Source organism: Parasteatoda tepidariorum, chromosome 5 (genome assembly GCF_043381705.1).
Source record: "Parasteatoda tepidariorum isolate YZ-2023 chromosome 5, CAS_Ptep_4.0, whole genome shotgun sequence".
NCBI lineage: Eukaryota > Metazoa > Arthropoda > Arachnida > Araneae > Theridiidae > Parasteatoda > Parasteatoda tepidariorum.
This window is the reverse complement of record NC_092208.1, coordinates 65,004,523-65,017,555: the sequence shown is the minus strand read 5'-3', so window position 1 is coordinate 65,017,555 and position 13,033 is coordinate 65,004,523.

The following is a 13,033-nucleotide window of genomic DNA, read 5'->3' as shown; positions in this document are numbered from 1 at the left end:
TATATATATTCGATTTGTATATAATGATTCTTGAAATATTTGAAATATGAAATTCGTGAGACGTGGAAATGATTATAAATTTAAGCAATAGTTTTTTATATCCTACATAAAGATTAGAAATAATATAAAACAACAGTACTTAATTCCAGTATGCTCTTAGTGACATAGTGCGTTGTTTCCGAAGGCGATATAGTTTGTAGTTTGTAGTTGTAGACTTAGTGAGATTCATTGGGTTATTACTTTTTAGCCATTTTTAATATGCATTTTAGAATTCTCAGTGAGATTTTGCCGTTGAGTTATTATGAGAACGTCATTCCGCGTTTGTGACAGTTTTTCAAAATCACGTCAAATCTGTAACGTTTCCTTGAATTTTACCAAAAGAGTAAAGTAGCAAAGCAGGCAACAAAAAAAAAGAGTTTACAAAACTTTTTTGCAGCGTATCTCTAGCCAAGCTTTTCATTTGCTGCCTTATAAATTAATAATTAATCAATTAAAATGTAGCTCAAATTGATTGAATTATCTGCACTCAATAATACGCATAATTTGCATAAAGTTTTGCATCAAATTTGGATCTTTTTTGAGTCTCCATTTATGTTCAATGTTAAATGTTGTTGGATTGAACCGGGACCTTGTACGCCAAAAAAAAGTTGAGCAATGCAAAAGCTCGTAAGGTCTCGTCAAAAGTTCAAATTTCTCGATTAAGGAATCGTTAAATGAAGGAATGGCACAATTTAATCTATACATCTTAACAAAAATTTTATTTGCGTTTCCTTTACTTAAATATGAGAAATTAACGTTATTTTAACAAGAGTTGGAAAGATAATAGATTCATATTCATTTATGTCCCATGATTCTTAAGCCCCCGCATGTTTTACAGTATAGAGATATAATTTTATTAATTCAATATTTTAAATAAATATTTCAGAGAAAAAAATAATTTTTTTTAATGATTTCAATTTGTAGCCGGTTTACCTGAACAAATTAAATAAAAGCGTGTGCCAGTAACAAATCTTTCAGAAAATAATTAGTTTACCTTTTAAAATACAGCATTTTCCCTGAAAATATTCATTTTTTTAAATACTAAATGGCTAATTTGTTACTCAAATAAATTCAATTATTTTGTTACTCAATTAATTTATTCACGTGAACAAAAAAGAGAATAAGTTACGACTCTGTTGCAACTCAGTTACGACTCAGTTTTTTCCTAATTATTATACTTAAATTGAATACAACATGCTTCTAATAATTGTCCCTTTAAAAAATCATAAAATAATTCGTTTTTATGAAATTATGTATCAATAGGAAATACGTTTTACCTTTCACATTGGTATGAAGGACATTTCTTCGTGAAATATAAACAAATTTATAAAAAAAAAATTTCAATTCATTTGATTTTATTTATTTTGAAAAAAATATAACCATTACGTATTCAATTGTTTAAAATTATTGTTTAACAGAATATATTATCTATTGTTCAGCAAACACGAAATTTATTACATCTCATCGCATTTTAAGAATCATAAATTATCTCACGCTATCAATAATTACTTCTTTCGTTACATGAAAACAATTGCTCAAGTCACAAAATCTTTCGAACAACTAGTCAAGAAATAAAATAATATGAACCATGCAAAGTTATTTCTTTAATAATTAGTTTTCAGCGCAGAAAATTTCAATTATTGTTAAACAAAATGGTATGGAAATAGCAGTCGTAATAAAAATTCTAAGAGAGAGCTTAATTATTTTATGTATATACTTATATTTTATACATTTACAAATAATTAATCACTGTCAGAGAATCTGATTATATTACCACTTTAATTAAGTTCTTTTGAAGAAAAAAAACATTCTAAATAAACTAAACTGAATGTGGAAAGAGGTAACTTTAATGAATATTTGTAAATCTAATGTATTTTTATTTTTTGATATTTGTAAATAAAGTTTTTTTTTAATTTATACTAATTTGCATTCTGCCAAATACAAGGGTTAAACCTAAAACTCTATCAGTAAGTAATGCAGTTTCTGCCGTTTCAGCCACGTATATCAAAATGCTAATGCATAAATAAAGATTCGTCCTAAAGTATTGGGGATTCTATATGGTAATTTATAAATTATTTTTCGCTTCCATTTGCTTAAATATTTCTTTGTACGAAATTTAAATTCTTCGTTTGAATATAGGTGTGATTATACTTCAAATGTATGTCTAAATGATGTCATTTTTTTATGTGAGTGGTAATTGATATATTGCATCTATAATTTCTTCTTTCTTCTCATTAATTTTAATAGAAGGTTCAAATGTGTTTCTTTTAATTCAATTAACTATTTTAAGTTGTCTATACATATTTTTCTTTCGAAACTTCAGCTGAAACTTTTTTTGTTTATTTGTTAAATAATTTACTAAACACATGACTATATAGTATCGGCTTAAAATGCATTTATTTAGTGGTTAAACTTGGAAAGTGGAGAAGTTGAAAAAGAACAGAACATAATTTATAGATTATTAAAAGTTCAACGCTGAATGTTATGGAGAGATACTAAGCATTTAATGTTATTTTTGTACTGAATCCTACAAATAATGAGCAAGGCTTCTCTGATTATCTTTAATAATGAAATTTTCAGCGTCATTCTCTGTTGATTACGAATTTCTGTTTGCTTTATCTTCATAGCTATAGCTATATCTTTATATTGTGGCGTTGCGGTCTGAAATGCAAAGTCCGAACTACGAATCTCTGACGTTGGACTACGTAGCTTGCAGCCGGTAATTGACGCAAACCTCATACCTGAATGGAGATATGCATGAAGGGCGAAATCAGCAAAATGCGCACAGTATGTTGTGGATATAACTTGGCCGCATCCTCACAGCTTGCTCTCTCTCCCTGTCGGTTCTAGCTAGCAATCCGGCATGTTCTCGCCGGTTACCTTTTCGCAGTTTATTTCTATGCTGCTTCCATGTTAAAGTGGTTAAGTTTTATATATGTTAAAATGTTTTAGTTAAATTTACAAGTTTCCTAAATGTTAATAAAGATATTTATTTAAACTTAGTGTAATTTATGAAGAGACCTATAACCCGTTCTCGGAAACATTTTCATGTGGAACGCTTTCCTAGAGTTATATTTCTTTTTAGAGTTTAAGTGGGGACTGTAACAAGATACCAACCAACCTCACAATATCTTTGCTACACCTTTATACAACACGAACAATGAACCTCAAAGTTTTGGTTGAATTAAAGGTGCGTCAATTATTCTTTGATTTCATATTACTTCAAGACTCACAAATGAAACTAATCATCTCATTACAGATACTCTTTTTGAATATGTTTATAGAACTATTTTATCTCTAGCAACCATTTTACAACTTTACTATTAATCGCACCGCAGATACTCTTTTTGAATATGTTTATAGAACGATTTTATCTCTAGCAGCCGTTTTACAACTTTATTAACAACCGCACCACTGATACTCTCTTTGAATATGTTTATCGAACGATTTTATCTCTAGCAACCATTTTACAACTTTACTATTAATCGCACCACAGATACTTTTTTTGAATATGTTTATAGAACGATTTTATCTCTAGCAGCCGTTTTACAACTTCGTTAACAACCGCACCACTCATACTCTTTTTGAATATGTTTATCGAACGATTTTATCTCTAACAACCATTTTACAACTTTACTATTAATCGCACCACAGATACTCTTTTGAATATGTTTTTCGAACGATTTTATCTCTAGCAATAATTTTACAACTTTACTATAAATCGCACCACAGATACTCTTTATGAATATGTTTATAGAACGATTTTATCTCTAGCAACCATTTTACAACTTTACTATAAATCAAAGAAGACAAAGAAGTAAGATAAAATAAAATTTTTAAATGCTGCGCTTTTAAGTAATTTAAAAGAAAAATAAATATTTTTCTTTATTTCCAACCTAAGACTGAAATCATGAGACTCATTGTATCAGTAATTAACATTTATCATCGCAGAAAATTCTTTTCACCATTTTAAAAATAGCGAGGTCTATGTTTTGTTTTTTTAAATTTTAGGTAACTTTAATCCTTAGAAGCAGAATCGTTATTAAATTTATTTTTCAAGCTTTTTTCACTATTTTGTATTAATTCAGGTAGAAATAAGTGGGAAACGCTACATTTAGTATTTTAATCATTTATGACTATGAAATAAAACACGTAACACCGGTGCCTTTTTCTGTGTTAGAGGTAAAATTTTCTTAGCATGGTTCATTTCCAAGCTATAATTCTTTCAAATTTGAAGTTATTTAAGATCCAAGCGTATTAGTTATCCATCGTTGAAATTTCTTTGATTTAAAAAAATATTAATATCGATAAATTTTTGAATATGAATGAGAGAAAATTCACACTACTCTTATCAGATTTTATATTTTAGTAAAAATCGAATTCCGATACTCTAATCCGAAAATTTTTTTAGTAACTATTAAGACTATTTTTTTTCTAATTGGAAAATACCAAATTGTATTTTTGCTCGTAATTAGAGAGTCAAAAAAACATATATAAAAGAGACATTGGTGTCCTATCAGCTTAAAAGGGTAAAAATATAAACTTATTAAACATGTAGATTATATTAACTTATTAAACATATAGATGACTGGAGTCAAAAATTAATACTTTGAAAGAAAAATAGATATTTTGCGGAAGTTTCTTTATTGCAGTAGAATACTCAAATTTTCTTTCATCAAAATTACTTATAACTTTCCAAAATATATTTTATACAAATTTAATAAAATAGTTTCAAAATTTTCATTTTTATTTTATTACTTACATAAGTAATTTAACAGCTATTAGAAGTTAAATAATAAATATATATCAAAACAACAACTAAGAAAATAATTTTCTTTCTGAAAATACATATTTACATGTAACAACTTATTAAGCATGTTGATGACTTGATTCAAAAGTTAGTACTTAAAAAAAATAAAGTTTGCGGAAGTTTTCTTATTGCAGCGGAATCCTCAAATTTTCATTCATTGAAATTACTTATAACTTTCCCAAACTTATTTTATTCAAATTTAATAACATAGTTTCTAAATTTTCAATTTTATTTTATTACTTACATAAATAATTTAAGAGTTATTAGAAGTTAAATAATAAATATTTCCACTCAACAACTACGAAAAATTGTTTTTTTTTTCTGAAAATACATATTTACATGTAACAACTTATTAAGCATGTTGATGACTTGATTCAAAAGTTAGTACTTAAAAAAAAAAAAGTTTGCGGAAGTTTTTTTATTGCAGTGGAATCCTCAAATTTTCTTTCATTAAAATTACTTATAACTTTCCCAAACATGTTTTATACAAATTTAATAAAATAGCTTCTAAATTTTCATTTTTATTTTATTACTTATATGGATAATTTAAGAGTTATTAGAAGTTAAATAATAAATATTTCCAAACAACAACTATGAAAATAATTTTCTTCCGAAAATGCATATTTTTTGAAAGAGGGCAAATTAAGCTATAAATGCATTAGATATTAAACACCTGGAGGTATTTTAAGGTATAAAACTAGAACCGTATTAATTAGTATTCAAAATTAAAAGGTGTATTATAAACTAATAGGCGAAAAGAACAAAAATGGATTGTATATTATTTCAAGCACTCCCAATCATGTTCTGCTAAAATCTCACACCGATCATTATCGGCTTGACTGTAAATACAACTCGAGAAAGAGCACGCTATTTGCCCACTTTTCTCAGACTAGTAAGAACATTTCCTAGATTCTAATTTCTCCTCTCGTAAGAGGCGAAATCCGATAGTGGCCTTCCCCTATTGTCTGACTGGATGAGAGGCTTTATTTTTACTCCCATTTATTTTTCGAGCACAACAACCCCCGTACCAGGAGGATGGTTAATTCGATTTTCTATCAACGCTCGATTGGAATTTGGAGTGGAATCAAGAAGAGAGAAACGTCTTTTATTCGAATATTTTTTTTCTATTCTCTCCCCCTTCCCCTGTTTTTTCCACTCCGCGTTCTTTCCTTAATTACCGGGTGTTATTTTATGACTTTGGAAAAAGAAAGGTGAAAAGTGGGGGGCTAGAAACCTGGAATTTTTCCACCCTCTCCCGGAATGGGGAGAAGAACGCTGAAAGAATTCAACATAAAAGGATTGATGGTTAAATGCGTGCCCTTTATCGGTAGCTAATGAATACGCACTCAATTACTTCATTGTTTTGTACCTTGAGTTAGAACAAATAGAATCTGAAAAGGGGAATGGATAGTGTTCATTTCGGGTTATTAATTTACCAGTAAAGACCATTATTTCTCCCGACGTTGATTTGTAAACATGAGAGGGAAGAATGAAAATAAAGCAAAGAAGATCAGTTTGGGTATGTTATAGTTTCTTGAAATATCAGAATAAACAAGAATAAACACGGATGGTCTAAGCGTAGTTTTAGAGTATTTATTTATTCTTTCCTTCATATTTTTTGTCGTTATTATTTTTTATTACAAAAATGGTGCAGCCTAGTTTTTTATTTTTTACATCTATTAAAAATAACATTCTACTTCTATTCTAATCAATTCATAAACGCAACTTATAACTTTTTTTGCTTTATTATTACTTTATTTTTTCTGTTCGCTGTTTTATTTTCTTATGTTCATTCAGAAAAAAAAATTGCTAATTGACAATTTATTTAATTATTATTTTACCATATTCAATCAAAACAGTCAAATAACTTTAAGAAAAGATTCAAATTGTCCAAACGGAATTCAAATTTTTTACTGTTCCTTTATTGAATGCTCTCACCATGTACGGTTAAGCGACCAGAATTTTATCTGCGCCAACTAGAGCCTCAATCAATAAGAATCGGGCTCATGTTCTTCGGAAGCTGGAAACTAGGCCACGTGAAAAGGTTTACAAATCCATATTTCCATTTCCTGTTTTTGAATGCCTAACAGAACAAAGGATGTTTAGTAATCTCAGAGAAGTGTGATGATAAAACCTCATGAAGCCACTTAGTTATTAGAATCTGAGTACATACTTTCGCTAAGAGGATTCAGATTAAGCAAAGAGGATATGTCAATCTCATGTCCGTCTGAATGGAGGTTTGGAACCCAGCATTGACACCATAATATTTCCTACATTCCTTCAATAAATGAGGTGTTTCAAGTGAGTGACCTACACTCCTCAATTAGTGACCCTGGACGATTGGCATGGATGGCAGCACCATATAGATGCTTAGTACGAAAAAGACCATTATTTACCCTTTCTCACAATGGTTATCACTAGTAGATCAAAAAAAGCCACATTTCCCTGTACACTTGAAAAAAACACTCATTCATAACCAATGTCCCTCGCAAACTCCAATGTCCATTACCTAGCAAAAAGCTTAACCTAACCTAACTCCAATACCCAGTAAAAGTTTCATGTTTACTATTTTGAATCCTTGCCAGCTGCACGTGGTTATAAAACCATATAGCTTTGTATTCCCTGTATTTTAACCATACTAGTTGCAAACTGTTTAAAACTCGTAAAAGAAAAAAAAGTGTTCGTTGTTGTAAAATGTGCGGTGAAATGGATGGACAGATAGCTGTCAGTTGTTATACCGTAATTTTAGACTGGAAATTATAACAACATAAGGGAAGGTGATAGGGGCAAAGATTAACGAAAAACATTTAGATATTTTTTTCCTGTCGCATTTAGGAAATCAACGATTTTCATTTTAGGTCTGACACAAATAAAAACCATTCTTTTTAGTTGTCACGAAAAATGTAATTTTTATTTGATTAATTATTTGCTTCCTTTCAGTTCGTTTGTTATTTTCTCTGCTGTCAGTTTATTAGAAATATGTCATCCAATTTCTTTTATTAGCAAGAATATTACACATTTTTATTTGCACCATATTAAAACTGTAACTTGCATAGGCATATGCATACATTTACTTGCATAGTTTTAGATTAAATTTGAGTATTCTATTTAGTCGAAAGGGTGGTCAAATTGTTGTTTGATGTGAAATTATCTTTGTTGTTAAAAGACATAAAAAGCTTGGTTACAGAAATCAACCACTGATTGCGATGTGCATTATCAATGAGATACAAATATATAACATTATATTTCTGTTATATGTAATAAACTAATCACTATACCAAATGTATTTCTACCATATGCCATATAAATGCAATTTCTCTATATATGGTGCAAAGACTGCTCTAATCTCTTTTCGTGTTAGGAACAAAGAGTTAAATATCATGCGTGTGATATGTTATAATTATGAAAGCGTAAATTTAGACATTTTAAAAAATTAAATGAGAATTCTTTTATTGTGTGGATAATTAAAAGCTGAAACCATCAGTTATGAGAGTGATTACAGAGAATGATTGAACAGAGAATAATTGAAAAGTTAAAAGCGAGTATCGACAAACATTGTGTTCTACCACTTTCGCAAACAGTGTGTTCTTCACACTTATGAAGGTTCAATAATTAAAATTTTTTTCGTTGTTGTTGTTATTCATTTAAATAAGAGTATTACTCGTGCTGTAACACTTTAGAGGCATAAAAAAGTGTTCTAGAAGAACAGAAGAGAGCGTTGGTGATAGTTAAAGACGTAACTTTGAAAAAATACGCAAGAGACGTATCGTCATAATGTATAATTAAAAAATAATTAATAAAAGCATAATTAATGATTATTATTATGATTGATAATAATCATGTTGATGTTTTTTTTTGTTTCTGCAAGTTTTTATGCTGCATTCATATTTAAAAATTTTAACAGTTAATTTAAAGCCTTAAGATGTTACAACGGGATATATTTAAAATGGGTGTAACTTAGTGAGCAAAGCGAGCATGGATTGCATAACAATCTTTAGGAGTGGTAGAGCGTCAGCAAACAGAGGACGGGCACTCCCTGCAAACATTAATATATGATAATATATGTTCTTGATGAGCATGTATATTATAATATATGTTCTTAATTAGAACTTCTAACAACTGTATCCTGTTACTGTTATTATTTGTGATTCTCATTTTAAAACTAGAAGGGAAGTAGTATCAAATTTATAGATGATTTATTTGTTGTAAAAAACTCAATTTTATATTAGCGTGTGATTTGGTCTTGTATTTTTTAAGAAAAAATCTGGTATTTAAAATAAAAATGCTTTTTATTTTAATAGAAAAATATGATTCCTGATTTTGAAAATAAAATATCTTATTTAAAAGATTTACTTAAAAAAAAAGATTAAGATATTTATAAAAAAGCAAAAAAGACATTAAAAATGTGTTTGCTCGAAATAATGACATTTTTATTTGTGTTTGACTTATTAAAAGGCATAATTTATGCAAAATATTTAAACAAGAAGCATTTTCCTTTCCCCTAACAATTTAAAGATTCAGAATTTCTCCATAGGTTTATTTTCTTTAAATTTTTAACTAAGTTCATTAAATATTCATGATGTTTTAATAATTTTTTTACGTGATTCAAGGTATAATGGTATTTCTTGCAAGTAAAAACAAATATTGTTTCGCCTTCTTTTTAGTAAATATTTCATTCTAGACTTTATCTACAGAAAAAGTATTTAATAAAAGAAAATCTTTTAGATTTAAACTTCTGAAAATAACTGAATATGTGCACTTCAAAAAATGTGCTGTAATATATTTTTGAATATAATGTTCAACAACCCGAAAAATTTGCGTGATGAAAATTTTTTTTTTCTGGGTTAGCACCAAATGTTGAGATCCGATCATTAAATCAAAAATTATTCAAGATGGTCAGTTTTTTTTCTTTTTTTGACGCAGTGCATAGTTACTACCACTTTTGCTGAAGTAATCCAAATGCATTTTTATGCACAGAATTGTAATTATAGTAGAAAATTCAAGTAAAATTGGCAAAATGACAGTTACGTAAACGAATAAGTGCGAATACATTACTTAAAATGTGCTTGCGTCTTAAACGAAATGTTTTAGCCATAAGGCTATTAACTTGATTTGAATGAGCAGGAAAATATACGGTAAGAGTAAACAAAAAAAAATTATAAAAATGAAATGTACGTAGAAAATTTTAACTACTTGTACTGTAAAATACTTTTGTTTACCTCAGTACCGAAAATGGTGGCCACAATGCACCAACATTTTTTTAGTATATGTTTTTAGTAGATAATACGGATTATTATATTTCAATTTACAATATTCTTTGTAGGCTAAATGCATGTTTGATTTACAAACCAATTTTATTTTAAGAATTCATAAATGCATCCTAAAGTAATAATTGTTATTTTATATTGCATTGCAAAAGTAACTTCCCTGACTCTTATGAGTATCTGTCAGACAATGAATTTCAATGAACAAGGTTCGAGTAAGAGTCAGAGGTCACGAGTTCGAAAAACCTCTGAAAGAGGGAGTTCGAACATTTAGAAATAATTCAAAGACAGAATTTGCATAGTATTAATTTTGAGTGTATAAGTACCCTCATTATGCAAGTGTTACTTTGTATATATATATANCCCCGAATCACGACTGACCCACCTTCGGCTTGAACCTGATCCTGCACACAGTCAAAAAGAAATTTTTCATCTGCTCTTCGTTGCACTCGACGACGTGCCTGTTTTGAATAAAGTCGTCAAAATCGTGATTCGTCAGACCATAATACATTCCGCCAGTCAGCAACTGTCCATGTTCGGTGGTTTCTAGCCCACTGATGTTGCGTAGCTTCATGTGCCTGTGTGAGCAATGGTCTCTTACGAAATGTTTGACTCCAAATGCTAATTGCATGTAGCTCCCGTCGCAATTATCCCTTACTGACATGTTGGGATAGATCCTAAATTACTTACTGACCCAACACCTATCGGATTTGGAGGCAATTTTGATTGGCAAGTCGTGAAACACGTCTCCGGCCCATTTCATGCAGGATCTTTGTCCGACCACACTTCTGACGTCGTCTTTCGTGACCACGTGTATTACACCACTGCTTGTAGAGACGTTGAACAGTCAGCATTGAAACATCAACAAATCCAGTCACTTCAATCAACCTATGACCATGGGTTCGGCCGCACACAATTGCCCCTTTTTCCCACTCTATCACACCCTTACGCTTACCCATATTTGCACATAATTTCCACTTCAAGCACAAATATCTAACTGATAGCTACTCACCTTTGATCATGTTGAAGCAGTGTGACCGCAGTTGAGCTCGTCACTTGACCAGTGCGTCATCTAACGAAACATAATGATTCATCGTTGCTTGCGCACTAGGGTGACTTAATTTTTGTCCGGTGACCTTACTTGGTTCTTGATGTAGAGAGATTTCTACACCCAATTCACTGCCTCAATTTAGTTTAAAGCAGTTGTCATCATTTGTAGTTTTACGATACACCAATTTTTCTTTCTAGATTTATTTTATTTTATTACTGTCGTTGAACAGCCGACCCATTTTTGAGTTTACGGCTACCAATGTCGAACGCCACAGCTTTGTAATTTTGAAACCAATCCAGAAGACAAGAGAGTTCCAGGATCAAGTATTTGGAGAAATTTTGTCTTCGTAGAGGACTTTTTGATGGAGTTCATTTACGTCGCACTAGAGCTGCGCAATGGGCTATTAGCTACTTTTTTTTTTTAATGGAACTAACTGGCATTTGCTTTACATAGAGAGGACATCACTAAAACCTCCCAGGATTAGTCTGACGGCAACGGGACACTAACCCATAATCCGCCTACCACTGAGTTTATTTTACGTCATTACCGTGGTTGCTGCAATTCGGAATTAGTATCGATCAGCCATCGCTGAGATTCTAACCCAGTTCACCTCATGATTAATTTTTCTCGAGGTGATTAAATTTTTTCTCATTAGATTTTTGCTTCGGCGAATAGTTTTCAAATTAACTTCCATTAATAATCTTAAGCTTATTAAAATAATATTATAATATTTATATTTCGAAAAATAAATTTTATAACGCATGAAGAAAATTCACGAAACTTTTCTTGCTAGTGTGTAGGTTGTACGAAACAAACAAAGAAAACTGTGTTCATACTGTATAATGCTCATTTTAAAGATGAAATAATTAAAAAAAAATTAGTCTCTGATAATTTGTTAAAAACTTTGAGAATCATTGGAATCAGACAGTCTACGTCTTATTAGACATAAAGATCATTTGTACCATTACAGGATCAGGCCTTAGCCTTTTTAAGAATCTTTTTACGACATTTTGCACTTTCTCATGATAATTTTTTATTTTTATTTTAATGAAGCTCTTTATTTTTATCTTAATCTATTTTGCAGGTGACTTGTTAAAATTTCATTTATTCAACTTTTTTACTTTATATTACTTTTGCTATATGTATATTTACTTTACTATAAGTCTACTTAACTAAATGTCTACTATGATTACTTTTGCTATATGTCTATTTATATGTAGATGACTTGATTCAAAAGTTAATACTTAAAAAATATAGATGTTTTGCAGAAGTTTTTTTTCAATCCTCAAAATTTCTTTCATTAAAATTTCTTATAACTTCCCCAAACAAATTTTATACAAATTTATAAATATTAAATTGCTACTTTAATAGTGAATTTAAAACGAATCCACATATTCATTAAATAAATTGATATGCTTCATCATATTAAATAACGCCAAAAATGACATTAAATGCATCAGGAAAATCAAATAACCTCTAATTATTTTAATAGAAGCAGCTGTCTTCCGAACACAATTTCTCTTCAATCAATTATTAGAGAATGTCTAATGAAAAGCCTGTTAAATCTTGATAACCTACCACAACCTCTTAAAATTAAGCCCCATTAAAACATCCCCAGTTAAAACTTTCCAATAACCTTTAATCGCCTAAATCATTTTGTCGGAGTTAAGATTAGATGTTTGGACATTTAATGAAATTGCAACAAGGGTTTCGGATCGTTCGGACAGAAACTTACATAAATGGGCTTGGCAGTCAACCAACAGTGTCTTGTAGAAGATTAATTGCACTATATTCGAATTCTGAATTTCTATTAATTACGTATATTTTTATCGTGAAAAGATTTAATCCGATATAAGCGTATTAGAAGAT